The 20,266-nt window shown below is 37.7% G+C and overlaps 1 protein-coding gene across 1 annotated transcript in view; it reads right to left on the minus strand.

Moving 5' to 3' along the window:
* Adk (adenosine kinase) overlaps positions 1 to 20,266 on the minus strand; it is a gene marked incomplete at its 3' end in the record, with an annotated part of 398,041 nt that overhangs the window by 258,509 nt on the left and 119,266 nt on the right.

The raw sequence follows: 20,266 nt of genomic DNA on the forward strand, positions 1-20,266 counted from the left end.
TAGTAAGAAGTTTTAATAGAATGGAACATCTGGTTTATGTTACATGAGAGACAAGAAAATTCTTCCTCTGACTAGATTATTAATGCTTATGCCTCTGATGGCATTATACTCCTCGCTTGGGGCCCTACACTAGCTCTCTAAAGTGCATTAGATCCCCTGATGTAATACATTTTTCTTTTGACTGAACTGAACTGTAGATACCATAATTTTAATGTGACATGCTGGTATTTCTTTTTTTTTTTAAACCACAAATGGATTTCTCACTCTCAGTCACAAATTTAAATTTCCTTTGTATTCCCAGATCACTAGACATTTTTCTTTTAGAACTGCTGAAAAAAATAGAAGACTTCAATTTTTTGTTTTGTCATCTCAGTTTTAAGAAACCATATCGCCCAACTAATTCAGAATGTACAGTTGAGAAAAAACTTGCTTTCATAATAGTCTATTAAAACAATCTGAGTTTGAGAAACATTGGGAACTACTTCAACTTTTTAAGAGACAGAAATGGGTTCATCTTGCACTGAATATTATTTAAAACAACAGATTTGCATGACATCAACATCTGAGTTGACAATTGCTTTAACAGGTCAATTTTATCCTAAAAATGACATATATTCTTTATTTTGAATCTGACACTACCATATTCCCTACTGCTACGAAGACAAGCATTACGTCCCATGAGTCAGTGAATTTTTCTACCTTCAACTTTAATAGCTGAGTTATATACTACTCATCATGAACAGATCTAACACAACAGAGACAAATCACAACACTACTGATGAGTCTCTTCAATTAGATCATCAATTCATTTCTCTAGACTGACTCTAAGAAGACTGCATATGTTTAAGCTACTGATGTTCTTTAGTTTCTACCATACACGAACCATGTTTTTTTTTTTTTTAATGTTGAAAATACTTCCATTAATAACTGTAACAGCCTCAGGAGAACAGATGGCAATAAATTACTGAGTAAATCAGGAAGCTGCTCATAAATTTACCGATTTAGAGTCGACCCAACATAGTGCAGTCCCCTGTACTGTGCCATTAAAAACACTGGTGATAGAATCTGAGTGAAGCCTGAAATAAAAGACTAAATAAGGTTACCATCTTCACAGCTACCTGTACCTCTTATCCAGTGCTTAATATTGGTAATAGTATGGGAAATGTTTGTGTAATTAACTTCAATTAGGATGTTCCAATACACTGTCTATAATGTATGATAATGGGAGTTGAGACATTTCTTCCAGGTAAAGCAAGTGTACAGCTACTATTATAAATGAATATTTCTCTTTTAGATGCAGGGAATCAAATGTAGTACTCACCTGACAGGCTAGTATTTAGTATATACCAAGCTACCAAGTGGACTTTTACTACTATCTAAAAAATCCTATATTGAACCATCCTTGTACATTCACAAATAAGCCAACTGAGTTACTGCCCAGTATTAGAATTAAGGTTAGCACGATATTCTGCCTCTAAATACTTGAAACTTGAAAAAATGTTAGCATTAATTCACAGTTTTCTTTCAAATTCATTCATTCTTGTTTCCTTTTGGGCTTATGGTACTAATGCGAGACAGGACACACACACACACACACACACACACACACACACACACACACACAACACACACACACACACACACACACAACACAAACACACACACACACACACACACACACACACACACACACACACACACACACACACACACACACACACACAACACACACACACACAACACACACACACACACACACACACACACACACACACACACACACACACACACACACACCCCTAGATGCTTTGTCCTAAAGCTCCAAAGTGGATTACAGAATGGTGTGTACTTGGTTTATAATCATCCACTTGACAATCGAGTGCATGTTCCCAGTGAAGCACAGGACTAACAGTCCTGTAGTAAAGTGGACACTCTTTCATAACCTGCTGCAATTCTCATAGAGGCATCAGTCCATTAAGATTCCAATCTGTTTTCAGAGTGAAGTTTGGTAATGTATTGCTCCTAGAAAATAGCTTTCTCTACCTAATCATTTTATTTCACCTAGAAAAATGTAAATATAAATGATTAATAAATTATTTTTATGGGTCACGCTAATAAAGAGCACACTGAATATTCTTTGAATTGCTAAAGACTCACAGAAACAATATGATTATTTAACTCTTAAGAAATAAAACTATAAGATATAAAGGTAGACTTTCAAAGCTGAAAAATAATACATATACTAAGGTACTCACTGTACCATCTATATATACCATTTAAATGCATGACAATAGGAGATACATTAACCAAATTAAATTATCATCCTCTCAAAGAATGGGTTTTTAAATAACTGAAAATAATCAGATTTGGTTGTTGTTGTTATTATTATTTTATGTGCATTGGTGTTTTTCCATGGGTGTCAGGTCCTCTGGAACTGTAATTACAGACAGCTGTGAGCTGCCCTGTGGGTGCTGGGAATTGAATCCAGGTCCTCTGGAAAAGCAGTCAGTGCTCTTAACTGCTGAGCCATCTCTCCAGTTCCCAGATCTGTTTTTATATGAAACAATATCTAAAACATATAATTCATCTGGGGGGGTGACCAAACTATAAGTAAATAATGCTAATAAATATAAAGAATAATATTTCATCATTTAAAATATTATTTTTGCAAGGATCTATAAGAAACTTATTAAAGGGTTCTGGTAGTTTAAATGAGAATGTCCCCCATAGGCTGCAAAACTATGTGCTCTGATCCTTTGGGACTGTAAGCCAAATAAACTTTTCTTTAAGTTGTCTGGGCCAAGGTGTTTAATCACAGCAACAGAAAAGTAACTGGCACAGGGGTTCACATCTTATGAACAGCAAATAAAGGTACAGGGATGGAGTGCAAAATCCTACTGCTTTTACCGTTTATAAATTGTGCATTTCTCTTTATATACATTAATGGTCACCTGTCATTGTAAAATACATGGGTTGAAAACAAGACATATAATATTATGTGGCTATTGTGGGAAAAACATCTGCAGGTGGCTTAGTGGAACACTTATGGCATACACACAGACATACATACATAAATACACACACATCTATCTACCTATCTATCTATCTATCTATCTATCTATCTATCTATCTATTTATCTATCTAGAGAGCTTAAACTATAAACTAATAATGGTGATGATAACAATGTCCATGGGCCATACTAAAACTACAATTACACATTTTTTCCTGTTTTCTTTTTGATGCATTGTTGTTTTGCCATGGGTGTCATGTCCCCTGAAACTGGGATAACAGACAGTTGTGAGCTTCCATGTGAGTGCAGGGAGTTGAACTGCATCCTCTGGAAGAGCAGTCAGTCCTCTCAACCACAGAGCCACCTCTCCAGCCTCAATTACACAGAATTTTTATCTTCACATTACAAATTACACAGAAAAAGTAAAGAAAGAAAAAGAAATCTAAGGCACAAGAAGAGGAAGAGAACAGACCAGTGTCATATGCAGCAAGTAAGACTCTTCCCAAACAAACACTTCCAAAGACAGTTTTCAGAAGTAGGTACAAAAATCAGGGAGACTACTGTTCATGTTCCATGACTTGAAATATTACTCTTACATTATTTCCCGGAGGTTGAATTTGGTAAATTATATGGCACAGAATTACTGTAAAACACAAAGCAAAATGCCTTCCTTAAAGAAGCTGTTTTTTTGTGAAGACAGAGGGTCTCTGTGAGCATGAGGCCATCTTCAACTGTGGACGGATTCCAGACTAGTCAAGGCTACATAGTGAGATGCTATCACAATAGCAACAAGAAGAACAATAACAACAACAAGAATATGATAATTTTCTAAAATTAAGACTATAAGGTTAAGGCAGGCAAAGTGGTATACAACTCAGAGTCTCAGTTACTTAGGAGATGGAGGCACAAGTGTCACCCGAGTGTTTAGTAACACAGTAAAACCCTGTGTCTAAAAAACATAATAATTAAAAGCAATTGGTGAGAACTAAGAACTGGAAATTAGATGATTCCTTCTGAATTCTGTATCTTTAGTGCTTTGCCTGTTACAAATCATTATGTGTGCATTATAAAAACTGAATAAAAAATGTTCGCACAAAAAGTTTGAAGTATATAACACAAGCCATAGAATCAAAAATTAACACTAAGAATACCATGCTAATAGTTTACTTCTATATACTATGTTACTTTAAGTGGTTATGGAGTATGGTGACAAAGTTCATAGTAATTCAGGATCTTTGAGAACTCTGAGGCCTTCTCTTGGACCAAAAGGGTTTTACCCAGGGACTAAGGATTCAGATGATCAAGAGTCATGAATGAAAGCCAACCTGAGATATTGGCAGCCAAGTTCTTTATCTTATATTGATGAGAGAAAAAAAAAGATGCAGATAAAGAGGGACTGAGAAAAACAAAAAGGCAGAATTAAGGAAAATTTTAAAAAAGCAAGAAATCTTGGAAAAGTGAGAGAGACTCTTCAGAGTAGAAGAGATCCCAAGATAGGGAAAAAACTGGTCAGCTCCATGTCTAGAGGCGTTTCATAGGACTTAGGAAGAATCTGGACAAAGACAGACATAGTCTCTATTGAGATTGGTTGGTTCTCTGGACATACTGTAACGTATGTCAAATAGGGTGCATATGCTCTGTGCATGGTTCCCTGGACTCATTTAGAAGGGTAGCTGTGTATTCAAGCCCCATTTGGCCATCTTTATATCCTCTGTTATCTGCTGAACTTAGCTCCTTGGTTAACTTGGCTAGGGTAGTAGATACACCTTGGCTGACATCCGTGGTGTTAGCTAAACTATGGTGATCTATGGTTTTGCCATGGGCCTTTTCCATTATGGCCTATGGTGAGCTAACTACTTCCTCATTTAGGAGGCCAATGTATTAGAATCATCTCTTGTATAATATCCGAGAGCCAAAACCAAATAGAATGCAGTCATGCATGTTACTACAAGGCAATCAAATAGAACTATCAAATGGGCTAGTTTCCAAAACCTGGGTGGTAGGTGACAGAAAATTTCAGCCACTTGAGTCAGTGCTGTAAGAAGTCGTCTCAGCCTTAACCCTTAAGGAATGTCAATTTCAAACAACCTTCTCACTGTTGTTTCTACTTTCCTCAGCCCTTCTCCCTATAATATGAGCCTCTCCTTATGAGCACACTGAATTATCCTTACTATACTCTATAGAATGAAACTTTTCTTGATTGCTGAATTACAAATATGGGTGCCCTGTGCTGAAACACCAGACTAAATCAACTTGGGGAGAAAGGGGTTAATTTGGCTTACTCTTAGTTGTCCATTATTGAAGGAAGTCAGGACAGGAATTCAAACAGGGCAGGAACCTGGAGGCAGGAGCTGATGCAGAGGCCACCGAGGGGTGGTATATTCTGGCCTGTGCCTCATGGCTTGGTCAGCCTGCTTTATTATAGAACCAAGGACCATCAGCCCCGGGATGGAACCACCCACAAAGGTCTGGGCTCTACTCCATTGATCACGAATTAAGAAAATCCTCTTCAGGTCTGTATACAGCCTGATCTTGTGGAAACATTTTCTCAATTAAAGTTTCTTCCTCTACCTTGAGTATAGTTTGTGACAAGCTGACATAAACCTAGCTAGCACAATAGCTTATCAAGACCTTTAGATTTAAGTAAAGTATCATGGCATGGGTCAACTACTTGGGAGATAAGCCCAAGTTTCAGGATAGCCATTTGTAATTGTCTGAATGAGAATGGTAACCATAGGCACATCTGGATATGTGGTTGCCATTGGTGCAACTGTTTAGGAAGGACTAGAAGGTATGGCCTAGTTGGTGGTGTGCCACCAGGAAGCACTGAGTGGCTGTTTCCTCTCTGTGGTCAGGATGTGAGAGCTCAGTATGGCTGCCTGCTGCCATGTTCCTGCCATGATGGTGACCGACTAATGTCCCACTGTACATGGAAGAGCCAATTAAATGCTTCCTACTGTAAGTTTCCTTGGTTATGGTGTTCTATCACAGCAACAGAAAATTAACTAAGATGCCAGGACACCAGGCATGACTGTGTATTAGAGAAATAACAAGACAACAGACGTCTTGAGCTCAATTTATTGAGAACCTGTTTTGTTGTTCCTGGTGTTTGAATTTTGAGAGAGGCTTTTGCTTCATAGTAAGGCTAGATTTGAAAGGCAAGCTTCCTGGTTTTGACAACATGCCCGGGGCTTTCTATGATGCCTGCTTAGCTTAATTGCTGATTAGAAAATATAAGAAATGTAACAAAAACTACTGAACACATACTCTGGAATTAACACTGTGTTACAGAAGATAAACAATGAACTGCTTTATGTGTAATTATTAGGTATTCATCGTTACCTCCTCATGAAATTGCTGGTTTTATTTTCATAAAGATATTTAATAATTTTGAGGATATTGGATTAAAAATAATCTATACACAAGCACTATATAAATGTGTAACATAAAAAACTACATGTTTGTATGAAAAATATCTAATACACAGGAATAGACTAATTTATTTTTTAATTTAAATAGTAAATATCAGTGAATAATTCTTGGTGACTAATCAATAATATTCCAACAGTCTAAAACTGCCCATTCCACTGTCTAAAATATGGTTATAATTAAACCAATAAAATGTCTGAGAGCTTGGAAAAGGATTAGAATTTTTGAACTTTGCAATACTCAAATAATTACAATGGAACATTTTAGGGATGACCTTACTATCAGAGTTTAGAAGAATTTTTTGAGATGAATATTTAAAAAAGGCTAGGTTATGTATTCCTTAACAGACAATATAACTGCTTTATAGCCTTTTGGCTAAGATCTATTCTTATCAGTTTAACATACACACACATCATCATCAAATTGCCAGACTTAAACTTCAATTAACAAACTGCCATGTACAATTTTACAATGCAATGACACCACCTAAAATTTACTGAACTCTTATGCTGTTCATAATTATGTCATTGAATTCTAGCAACATACCAACAGAAAGATGGATACTGTTTTTGAGTCCATTTTGTTACTCTGCGTCTTTTCATTGAGGAATTTGGACCACTAGTGTTGAGAGAGATAAATGAGCAGTATTAGTTGATTCCTGTTTTTTGTTGTTGTGGTGTGTGTTGGGTATAGTCGTATAGGCTGGCATCTGTGTTATCTTAGAGTCAATAGACTCTGGCTTATTGAGTCTCCATTGAGAAGTCAAATGTTATTCCAAATGGTCTGCCTTTATGTGCTACTTGGTTTTTTTCTTTGTACCTTTTAATACTCTTTCTTTATTATGTACATTTAGTGTTTAGAATATTACGTGCCGAGGATACCTTCATTCCTGGCCCAGTCTATTTGGTGCTCTGTAAGTTTCTTGTACATTAATAGCCATGTCCTCCTTTAGGTTAGGGAAATTTTCTTCTGTGATTTTACTGAAAATATTTTCTGTACCATTGACATGGGTTTCTTCTCCTTCCTCTATTCCTATTTTAATCTTTAGCCTTTTCATAGTATCCCAGATTTCCTGGATGTGTTGTGCCAGGAGAGATGAAGATCTGTAGCTAGCCCATCTGATTCCCTGGCTGTAAAGACCTTTGGATTCCCAGGAATTGACAGCTGGAATTGGGATAAAGCACTGAGTTGTGGGGAAGGGAGGTTAGGAAAGGAAGATCTGTGTGGTCCACTGGAGGTGGGGGTTGAGCGTGAAGGGAAGATGAGCTGGTTGTCATCCTCAGAGACAGGGAGGAGACTGTAGGATTGGATTTGGATGAGAAGAACACTAGTTGAAGATCTTCAGGTAGCCTACCTGCTTCCCTGTTTTGTTTTCTTTGAAGAAAGAAAAGCTTTTCTTTAAAAACAGGGCAGTAGCTGAACAGTATTTACACATGCCTTTAATCCCAGCAGTTAGGTGGCAGATTCAGGCAGATCTCTGTGAGTTCCAGGACAGGCTCCAAAGCTACATAGAGAAACCCTGTCTCGAAAAACCAAAATCACGTAACAAATGATATATTAGAAAAAATGAGTTTAATAAATAAAGTTTGTCTTTTGTTATCATTGTTGTTTTCCTTCTAAAGTTTCTTAATTCAAATTCCAAAATAGAATGACACACATTAAGACCCACTGGTGACAAAAGGATGATATTTAAAGTACTGCTTAATAACACTTTCTGCTTTGCACTGAGCAATGTGGATACAAACTGACATAGTATTCATATTTAATGTCACACATTAGGGCACTAGAACCTTAAGGCTCACAAAAGGCAGATGTGTGCCTTTCTGTACGTGGATAACTGAGAAATAAATGTAGTTTTATACCAGACAGCTTTAGAGTAAAAACACAGCTGCTGAGACAGACTCAAAAACATGTGGTCAGTAATGGTGGTAAAACAGTCTCTCAAAATAGGGTATAAAAGAAGGCCTAAAGGGGGAGTCATGGAAGTCTTTAAAAGGCAAAAGGAACTAAAAAATAAAAGGGAGTAATGGAGGAAAAAGGAACATGAATTACTAGAGTTATTTTAGATTAACTCTGACACAAAATAAAAGCATTTTACAAACAAAAATCTGAGACAGGTCAACGGTTTTCATGTTTTTAAAAACTAAAATTTAACAACCCCATTCAAAAAAGGAAAAGGTCATTGAAGAAAGGAGTGTTAATTCATACTGAGCAATTCACAACTAAAGAAGAACTCAAAATTGGAATAGTCAGTTATATATTTAGTAGGACTCATGCCACTTAAAACTCCTTACTCCTTGATGTGGCATTGACAGGCACCTCCTCTTTCCTGACAGGATCTGACAGGACTGTGTTGCATCACCATCTGCCACATCCTGCTCTGATATTTATAAATACAGTTGTGCTACTGACGAGTCTCACAACTGCTCCAGGTGTAAGGCATTAGAACAGAGAATTCTCTTTGATCATTCCAATGTCATTTCTCCGTTTAAAACGTAAGTAGTCTAGACAAGATGCCAATTCCCAGAGATGTGTCTCATAAAAAACCCTCTTAACCTTTAAAGAGTTTTACTAGGTGAAATAGGTTTTAAAAAAGTAAACAATCAGAAATATTTTCACTTCTGAATGCAGTTACTCAAAGGGGAAAAAAGGCTTAACAGTCAGTGCTATGAATTTTAGTCCAATGTTTCTATTTCATTCAACCATAACTTTGAAAATATACTTTTTATAGGTTTAGAAAAACTGAAACATTGGATGATAATTGGTATTAAAATAGGGAGAATAGGCAGTTTGCTCGAAATTTAATTAAGACACAACAGTAATGTAAAATTTTTTGCTACAGATTAAGCATAAATATGGAAGCTTATCTGAGAGACAACAAACTAGAAGATCAAAAATTACTAGCTATAAATCCACATAATTTCTCAACCTTTTGGCTAAGGTATATAAGACTATATCATAAATCACAAGACAGGCTTAAGTGTACAACCTAAATGTATAACCTTCGGTGAAGGAAATTCAGATACACGACTGACAATTATAAATATGGGATTATGAAATAAAAAGGTATAATTAGGAAAATAGTGTTCATTTCTAAAGAAAAATTGTGAGGGGGGCCATTTGGAACAATCTTACACACATTTAGTAGTTTTGATGAAATTATTTCCATTAAAGAAAGAGACAGAACAATGATTTTACACAAAGATCTTTGCTTAATTGAGAAAGAAATTTTTACTACATTTAGAAAAATAGTAGTTACTGAAATAACAAAAATTCTTATTCCTTACTACTGAATACTCAAAAATGCACATAGCCTCAATATTAAAACTTAACAGAATGATCAGTTTCAATGATTATATGCCGATTATATTACACGTCACATAAAATAAAATACAGTTAAAGTATTTAATGAAGCTAGGCGATGGTGGCTCACCCCTTTAATCCCCCCACTTGGGAGGCAGAGGCAGTCAGATCTCTACGAATTCAAGACCAGCTTGGTCTACAAGAGCTAGTTCCAGGACAGACTACAAATCAAGAGCTAGCTCCAGGACAGCTTCCATAGCCATAGAGAAACCCTGCCTTGAAACACTCCCCCCACAAAAAAAATTTAATGAAATACTCAAAAATAACTCTTAAAAACAGTTAATAGATATGTCATCCTAGAGCCTTCATCCAGTAGCTGATGGAAGCAGAAGCAGAGACCTATAGCTAAGTGCTGAGCCAAACTCCTGGAATCCAGTAGTAGAGAGGGAAGAGTGATGAGCAAATGGCTCAAAACCAGGCTGAGAAAACACAGAAACTGTGAGGGACCGAATATCCCTGTTATGGAATATTCTGGGATCCACTCCCTGGCTGATATAAACAGTGGTGGCACCAGGGAACCCGGAGTCATCATTGTATTGTTAATTAACATCAGGCTGTAACTGTGGCTGAAGGTGATATGTCTCCTATTTGCATCTCTGTAGCTTAAGCCTTGAGTAGGCCCATACCTGGGCTCAAGACTCTGCCTGCTTGACCAAGAGTTATTTAGGCAACAGAATCACTTGATGTTAGCGATATGCATTGTGAAAAATGCTTCCTGATGTTACCCCTGCCCTTAGAGGACTATTTAAATGGACCTCTCATTAAACTGGGGCCACTCAGCGTCAGCTGGGAGCTCTCCTGAGATGATATGGCGTTTCCTGTCTCATCATTAGCGTCGTTGGGTAATTAAACTTCCCTAGTCCACACACCTCCACTTAGAAACGGACCCAGGACTGTACGGCTGATTCCGTCCACATATTTATAACTGTCAGTCGTGTATCTGAATTTCCTTCACCGAAGATTATACATTTAGGTTGTACACTTAAGCCTGTCTTGTGATTTATGATAAAGTCTTATACACCTTAGCCAAAAGGTTGAAGATCCCCCATGGAAGACCTCACCCTCCCTGGGGAACAGAAGGGAGATGGGATGGGGGGTTGGTGGGAGACATGAGGGGGGGGGGAGAGGGAACTGGGATTGTTATATAAAATAAGATTGTTTCCAATCTAAATAAAAAAATCTAGAAAGAAAAAAGTTAACAAATCAATTCATATGAGGCTTAAAAGTACATGAACTTCTGTGATAACACAAATACCTTAATACTATCAATCAGGTAAAAAGGTATCAAAGCAGGAAGGACAAACCATTGACACTTAAAACATAAACCAACCTGGGTAGGCTAGTGATCCCAGAATGAGGGAGGCAGCAGCTAGGGGGAATCAATGCAAGCTCGAGGACAACTAGTATACCAGGTGAAGACCTATCTCAAAAAGGAAGGGAAAAGGAAGGGGATTGAAAGGATCAGTGACTAAGTGGTAGAACACCTGTCAAGTGTGAGGTCCTAAATTTGTCCTATAGTACCACAGAGGCAAAATAAAAGAGGTCCTCATTAGAAGTCATAGAGATCAGAAGGAATGGGTTGACATATAACAAAAGATCAGTCACAACTGAATCACTTTGAACGTATCTATGGACATTGAGCCTAAAGATTTTAATTTCACCTTTTCATTTTTGTAAGAATATGAAGGAACAAGATGTTACTATGGGTTAGATACTTTATTTTGAATTCTTGTTATCATTTCATGTCAACGTAGTTATTTAAGGAAACTGTATTTACATACACTCAAAGAAAACTGTAGGAGAAAGTAAATATCGACCAAAAATTAGACACTAAAAAAAGTTTGTTACTGCTGAGTGGTGGTGGCAAAGGCCTTCAATACCAGTACTCGGGAGGCAGAGGCAGGTGGATCTCTGTGAGTTCGAGACCAGCCTGGTCTATAAAGTTACACAGAGAAACCCTGTCTGGAAACTACCCCTCCACCCACAAAAAATAAGTCTGTTATTGCCAGACCAGCCAGGTATTTTCGTTCCTAGCACTCAGGAATCAGAGGTTAGAAGATCTGTGAGTTTGAGGCCAGCCTGGTCTACCAAGTGAGTAACAGGCCATGCAGGGCTATGAGGCCTTGTCTCAAACAAACAAACAAACAAACAAGCACAACACACAAAAATCCAACAACCAACCAAAAAAAAAAAAAAGGATAATTCTACATAAATTGTTAAGTGGTCCTTCATTAGGCAGTAGTGACTGACACACACCTTTAATCCCAGCACTCCGGAAGGCAGAAATCAGCTGATCTCAGCAAGTTCTATGCCAGCCTGGTGTACAGCAAGAGTTTCAGGACAGCTAGGAATGCTATCTATAGAAACCCTGTCTCTACAGTGAAAGGACACTAAGTAGCAACCAGAACACATATTAATAAATATAGGCCCCGAGTGAAGGCGATTACATTAGTTTTTATGCATGGTTGGAAAAGGAGGAGTGCTGAGGTAGGGTCTTGGTATATATTTATTCCACACTAACCATAAACCCATGATATATCTGCTTTAACCTCCTGAATATTGACATTAATTTCAGAATACATTATAGACTGTTTTAAGCCAACTATACTACAGAAGAATTTGGAGCAGTTCCTCCACTGTTCCTGCACCCCTTACTGAACTTTATTCCTTGCTCTCCATTGCCTGTCACAGACGCTGGGGAATCACAGTATTCCAGTACACATTTCTGTAAGGCTGATGTCTTGGTTTCCAAAAACTAATGAGAACATGTGGTATTTATTCTATGCCTGGCTTGTTTCACTTAACATAATGCTGCTTCAAAATGACAGGGTTTCATTCTTTTTAGAAATGAATAGTACTCCACTGTGTAAATATATCCATTCATCCTATGACGGATATTCAGTTTTACTTTATATTCCCCTTACGGTGCTGTGAAAAAACACAAGTGTGTAAAGACCTTACAAGTACAACTTCATTTCACTGTAATTCCTTTTATATTTATAAATGACTTAAAGGGGAATTTGGAAAATAATCATTACAAAGCTGTATTACATTAATCATCACAAAGCTATATATTGTGTAAGTACACATATATAAAGATGTAATCATTAATAGTAACTAAAAAGAAGATATGTTGGAGATGTAAAGAAAAAGTGCTTGTGTACTACATATTCAAGTTAAGTAAGAAGGGAGCCAAAATGATATACTACCACAATTCAACAACATGGAAGACTATTACTTTAAGATGAACATAAAAACTGGTAGTTGTTAATGACTAAATTTCAGTATTGCCTCCACCGCTGCCAATTTATATGTATTACAATTAGGCATCCAGCTTGATCTGATTGTAGCCATCTTGAACAGATGCTACCCCCGAGTAACTCTGGTATGCTTTCTCAGCATACTATAAATAAACCAAACAATTTGAATGGTATGTAGAGTTTGATGACTGGACACTGATACCATCAATGACAAGAATGTGTCAACATCTTTGAAACTATCTTGACATAAACAGGGTACTTTCCCACTCAGATGAAGTGATTTTGTCCTGCCTGCTCCATAAACCATCTTCAAAATGGCAATAGATACAAATGCCACTTCCCTAGAAAAATTTGTCAGCTAATGGATTGGGCCTATTACCTTTGAGCCCCTAGCAGGCATACATCACAGGTAATTTTGCTGACTCCCTTACCCATGGGTTCTCAACAGCCTGACAGCACTCCCCACAGTACCATGTGGCTGGTTCTCATATGCTGGGGACTGAAAGCGTATTGTAGCACCAATCTCCAACAGTGGAGAAACTGACTATATATGAAGATAAGCCTTTAACAAGGTAGTTCTGTTAATGAGGCTATTATGTTGGGACCTAATCCAATCTGACATTAGTACATACAGAGAGACACAGGACATAAGCACGCACAGTGACAGCCCAATGAACGAGCAGCAACAATGGTGGCCACCTGCAGGAGAAGAAGAGTCCTGAACTAGTGTGAAGAACTATGACAAAATAACCTCACTTTAAAAAAGAAGAAAAAAAAAAAAAAAAAAAAGGACTCTTCCATCCCTTTCTGCCTACTGACCCACGAACCTGCCCTTACCCAACCCCCGTCCAAACCATCATTCCCTCCCCGGGCCTGCGCCTGCTTGGGATAGACATGCACAGACAAGGAGGAGCACTCTGAATCTGGAAACACCCCACTCTACCATCCCTTTCTACCGACCGATCTACAATGAGTGAGGAGACTACCAGGAGAGGCAAGACCATCCAGAGTTGCAGACATTGAATTCCTGGCCCCCAAACACCACTAGGTCACAAGAGGAGATAGAGAGACCACACCTTCACCCACTAGAAGAAGATATGGGAAGAAGAGAGAATAAGATTTCACTCAACAACATAAAGACCAATATGACACCACCAGAATCTAGGGACTCCACTCCAGCAATATCTGAAAAGCCCAACACAGAGCATAAAGATGAGATTGACCTCAAAAATTATCTCGGCAAGATGACAGAGACCTTTAAAGAGGAAACAAGGAAATCCCTTGAAGAAATAGAAGAAAAAGCAAACAAAAAATTACACGAAATGGAGGAAAAGACAAACCAAAAAATTCAAGAAATAAATAAATCTCTTAAAGAATCTAAAGAAACCCAAGAAAAAACATCCAAACAAGTGAAGGAAGTTCTTGAAACAGTTCAAAGCATGAAAGCTGAAATAGACACAATAAAGAAAACATAGAATGAGGCGATGCTGGAAATGGAAAGGCTGGATAAATGATCAGGAACTAAAGATGTGAGTATAACCAATAGAATTCAAGAGATGGAAGAGAGAATCTCAGCTATTGAAGACTCGCTAGAGGATATACATTCATCAACCAAAGAAAACCTCAGGTACAACAAATCCCTAACACAAAATATCCAGGAAATATGGGACACTGTGAAAAGACCAAACCTAAGAATAATAGGTATAGAAGAAGGTGAAGAAACACTGCTCAAAGGTACAGAAAACATATTCAACAAAATCATAGAAGAAAACTTCCCCAACCTACAGAAGGATATGCCTATGAAAATACAAGAAGCTTACAGGACACCAAACAGACTGAAAAAGTTGAAAAAGCCTTTGAAAAAATCCAACATCCCTTCATGATAAAGATCTTGGAGAGAACAGGAATAACAGGAACATAACTAAACATGATAAACACAATATACACCAAACCAATAGCCAACATCAAACTAAATGTAGAGAAACTCAAAGCAATTCCTCTAAAATCAGGAACAAGACAAGGCTGTCCACTCTTTCCATATCTCTTCAATATTGTACTTGAAGTTCTAGCTAGAGCAATAAGACAAGAAAAGGGATTAAAGGGATACAAATTGGAAAGGAAGAAGTCAAACTTTCACTATTTGCAGATGACATGATAGTCTATATTAGTGACCCGAAAAACTCTACCAAGGAACTCCTACGGATGATAAACACCTTCAGCAAGGTGGCAGGATACAAAATTAACTCAAAAAAATCAGTACCCTACTATATACAGATGATAAATCCAATGAGAAAGAAATAAGGGAAACATCACCTTTCACAATATCCACAAGCAACATAAAATATCTTGGGGTAACACTAACCAAAAAAGTGAAAGACCTGTACAATAAGAACTTTGAGACTTTAAAGAAAGAAATTAAAGAAGATACCAGAAAATGGAAAGATCTCCCATGCTCTTGGATAGGTAGAATTAACATAGTAAAAATGGCAATCCTGCCAAAAGCAATCTACAGATTCAATGCAATCCCCATCAAAATCCCAACACAGACATTGAAAGAACAATACTCAACTTTATATGGAAAAATAAAAAACCCAGGATAGCCAAAACAACTCTTTACAATAAAGGATCTTCTGGAGGCATCACCATCCCCGACTTCAAGCTCTACTATAGAGCCATAGTTCTGAAAACAGCTTGGTATTGGCACAAAAACAGACAGATAGACCAATGGAATCAAATTGAAAACCCTGACATTAACCCACGCACCTACGAACACCTTATTTTTGACAAAGGTGCTAAATCTATACAATGGAAAAAAGAAAGCATCTTCAACAAATGGAGCTGGCACAATTGGAACTACAAGAAACCATCCTGAGTGAGGTAACCCAGTCACAAAAAGACAAACATGATATGTACTCACTCATATATGAATTGTAGACATAGTGCAAAGGATTACCAGCCTACAATCCTCTTCACCAAAGAAACTAGGAAACATGAAGGACACTAAGGGATAAATGGTCCCCAGGAATGGGAAGTGGCATGAACTCCTGAGCTAATTGGGAGCATAAGGGTAGGGGAGAGGGAGCTGCCACAATAAGAGCAAGAGAAGAGGAGTAGAGGAGAGGAAATAGAGGAGCAGAAATATTGTTTGGGAGAAGAATAGAGGAGAGAGAGCAGGATGAGAGATACCACATCAGAGGGCGCCATTATTGGTCCGAGAAGAGATCTGGAACTAGGGAGATCTCCAGAGACCTACAAGGATGACACGATCTGACAATCCAGGCAATGGTAGAGAGGATAACCTAAAAGCCCTTCCCCTAAAATGTGATTGATGACTTCTCTTTATGCCATCCTAGAGCCCTCATTCAGTGGCTGATGGAAGCAGAGACAGACATCCACAGATATACACTGAGCTGAAATCTGGAATTTAGTTGAAGAGAGGGAGGAATGAATAGCGAAGGGGTCTTTACCAGGTTGGAGAAACCCACAGGAACAGTTGGCCTGAACAAGAGAGAACACATCGACCCCAGATGCTGTCTGGGAGGCCAGTACAAGACTGATCCAGACCCCTGAACATGGATGTCAATACGAGGCCTCTGCACTCCAGGGAGCCTCTGGTAGTGGATTAGTATTTTTCCCTGTTGCAAGAAGGGACTTTGAGAGCCCATCCCACATGAAGGGTTACACTCTGGGCCTGGACACATTGGAAAGGGCCCAAGCCCAGTACAGGAAGATTTGGAGGACACTGCAGAGCCCCCATTGAGGGCCCTACCCTGCCTGGGGAGTGGTGGGAGGATGGGGTGGGGGGTAGGTTGGGGTGGGGGAGGAGGGATGGGGATGAGAGGAGGGAGAGGGAGAAGGGACTTACATGTGAAACAAGCTTTTTCCCTAACTTGAACTAATAAATAAATTTAAAAAAAAAAAAAGAAATCACCACTGCTTAAGCCACCTTGCCTCTGTTATGCTGTTATGACAGCCCTAGCAATACATAATTATAAATACATCATTTGATATTGACTTCTTTGTTACCTGAATGCTACTATTAATAAGACAAAAATAGGACCAGTTAGTAGTGTCAATAAGTAATAATGCCATAAATCAAACAAATGTGAGAAAATATTACAATGTTTATAATGCTTCTTTTATTAAAATACATACAGCTACTTACTTTATATCATTTAACAATTTGATATACAATTTTTTAAAAGATTTTATTTATTTATTATGTATACAACATTCTGCTTCCATGTATATCTGCACACCAGAAGAGGGCACCAGATCTCATAATGGATGGTTGTGAGCCACCATGTGGTTGCTGGAAATTGAACTCAGGACCTCTGGAAGAGCAGCCAGTGCTCTTAACTGCTGAGCCATCTCTCCAGCCCTTGATATATAAATTTTATACACCATATTATACATCCTTAAAATATATCATTGAAAATGTTAAGAGTGTAACTGCAGTTAGAGATTTTAGTGTCAGTGTATTATGACAATAAACAAAATACACTCTATTAAAAAAAGGTGATGGATGATTATTTAAGATTTTATTTTATTAGTCCGCAGATATACTAGAGAGAGTAATTTGTACCTCTATGGAAAAAAATATTTTCTAGGAAAAAAATCCTACTAAGAGATTCTGCACATTTAGAACTCAGGGCATAGAATATATACTTTGTGTCTAAATTATATTATATATGTTTCATTAATCCTTGTGTTTAGCAGTCATGTTGTTTGCATTTACAGATCTATCATATAGAATTTATTCAGGCCTGCATGTAGCAGTTACTGTAGAGACTGTTTCAAGTGTTGGGCATAAATGACAGCTGAATGCTCACAAAATGAGACATCTACATTCCCTAGCTCCCCAAAGCTCTCTTCAGGAACACCGCAGAAAGAGGAAGAAGTGGAGGCTAGAGACAGCAGTTCCATGCATGGACTCAACAACAGCTGTGATGACCTGCAGAATATATGAACATGAACTAGCCTGTCAAGATTCCACTGTGGAAGAGGGAAAGGTTCAAAATGGGTGGACCCTACATGGTGGTGGTGGGGGGAAGACATGAAGGAATTAGTATGGAAGATAAAGTAAATCAGTGAGGGCAGGGAAAATAGGATAATGAAGGGTGACAGTGATGAAATTACACTACATGCAGGTAAGAAATGCCATAATCAAATCCATTATTATAATATAGACAGGTAAAATTTTAAAATGAATTACCTATGACTAAAATGTCTATCAATTTAGAACACTCTGAAGTATACTGCCGGCTGTCTAAGCTAAAATTTCATTCTCAAAAAATAAATATTTTTTTTAAAAGCACAGAGTTAATCAGGATTTATGGTGTCAAAACAAGAATTGAAACAAAGTTTTAGTTAAGGAGCTAATAAAATTCTATTGAATTTCAGTGCACTTTCCTGGAAAAAAATTTTTAATCCATAGGTTTGAAGCACTTTTATTACATAAAAATGAAGCCAATATTTTTGTTGTATGAGTTTCTGCCAGCTTCTTTATAGCCTGCTCAAATACCACCAAACACTTTTGGAAAACCTGTATGCAAATTTCTGATACAACATGGTTCTCTTCTTTCTAATGCTTAGTGTATTGTCAACAGACACGTTTTTTGTTCTCAAATTATTAACTCTATTGACATAAGGTCTTGATGTATGTATAGTCCATGCTGGCTGGCCTTAAATTTGCAGTCATTCTGCTTCAGACTCTGAATTTTTATAATATTTAAGAGCTGGTATTTCTAGGTCCATAACCAGGGATTTTCTTTTCTTTTTTTCTTTTTTTTTTTTGGTAATCTTTTTGGAGCTGGGATTGAGCCCAGGGCCTTACACATGAGAGACAAACACTGTCCTATTATTCACTGAGCCAAAGGCACTCTTTTCGGGTCATATCCATGAAGACCATTCTCCTGTGTCTTTCAACTCGAAAATTGTACTAAATGTCATTTGAAAAAGCTGAAAGGTGAATGGAAATACATACATTTAATGTTCGATTTATCTTCATTATATTAAAAAACTGGCAAATTAAAAAAATTACACACTGAAATCGGGTGATCTGGGTAACTGAGTGGTTAATTTTGGTAGATGAAAATATTTTTATGGAAGCATTAACATAACAGGTAAGAAAAAATCACAATTCCTTTTCACAAACATGTTCTATGCAAGGAGGGTAGAGACACAGAATGCTGCTTTTTGATAAATAAAAAGTGTAGGAGGGGGCTGGAGCGTTGGCTCTGCAGTAACTACTCTTCTGAGTTTGGTTCCCAGAACCCACACTGGGTGGGTTGGGGGGCAGGGGAAGGTGCACATAGACATCTGAAATGAAATAAAACTTTTATCTGGCTGGGGTGGTGTATACCTTTAAACAGTATTTACAAAGTAGAGGCATGTAGATTTTTTTGAGTTCCAGGCCAGCTGGGGCTGCAGAGCCAGACCTTGTGTCCAAAAACAAACAAATGTACAGAAACAAAGAAGTGTGTGAAAACTACCCAAGTTTGTATTTGTATTATCTGTCAAATATACATGAATCTAGATGTATATTTGAACAGGACATCAACAAATATGGGTTTGTATATGATTGTGGCTTCATTAAAATGTGGTTAGATAAATCAAAGTACATAAGTGCTTTAGGAACATTTTCTTGACATGATCTGTCCCATCACTTGAAGTATAAAAGTATGATAGAACTGTAAGCAAGTTAACATATTCATTGTTGAGAAGCCTTCCATCTTTCTGGCATCTGACAGGGAAGACCCACGTACCTGAGGCTTTACAGAGCAGAGCTTGTCTGAAGAAACATTCCCTAGGTTATCCCATGGACCATTAGAGTTAAGACTTGTGGTTGGTGAATGTGATGTTAGGTTGGTAATGCCTATAGAATAATTAAGCTAACTCACTATTTTGAATAAGCATTCATTGACTGAGAAGTACCTGTCATTCATTCTGCACATTTGCTTTCACAACCCTTCTGGTACCTTGTCTAATCTGCAGTTCCTTTTGTTATACCGTCCCCCTATTTTGCTGGTTTCCCTCCCAAATCCAGTTATGTGTGAGCTGCCATGAAAACATCACAGTCACCTAAGGCTCCTTTTTGGTAATGTTAGGACTTCAGTTTTGCTGAAACTATGATGCTTATTTTTTCCGTCATGATCCTCCCAAATCAGCCTTCAAAATATCTGAAATTACAGGTGCAGGCAA

This window comes from Cricetulus griseus, assembly GCF_003668045.3.
Source record: "Cricetulus griseus strain 17A/GY chromosome 1 unlocalized genomic scaffold, alternate assembly CriGri-PICRH-1.0 chr1_1, whole genome shotgun sequence".
Lineage (NCBI taxonomy): Eukaryota > Metazoa > Chordata > Mammalia > Rodentia > Cricetidae > Cricetulus > Cricetulus griseus.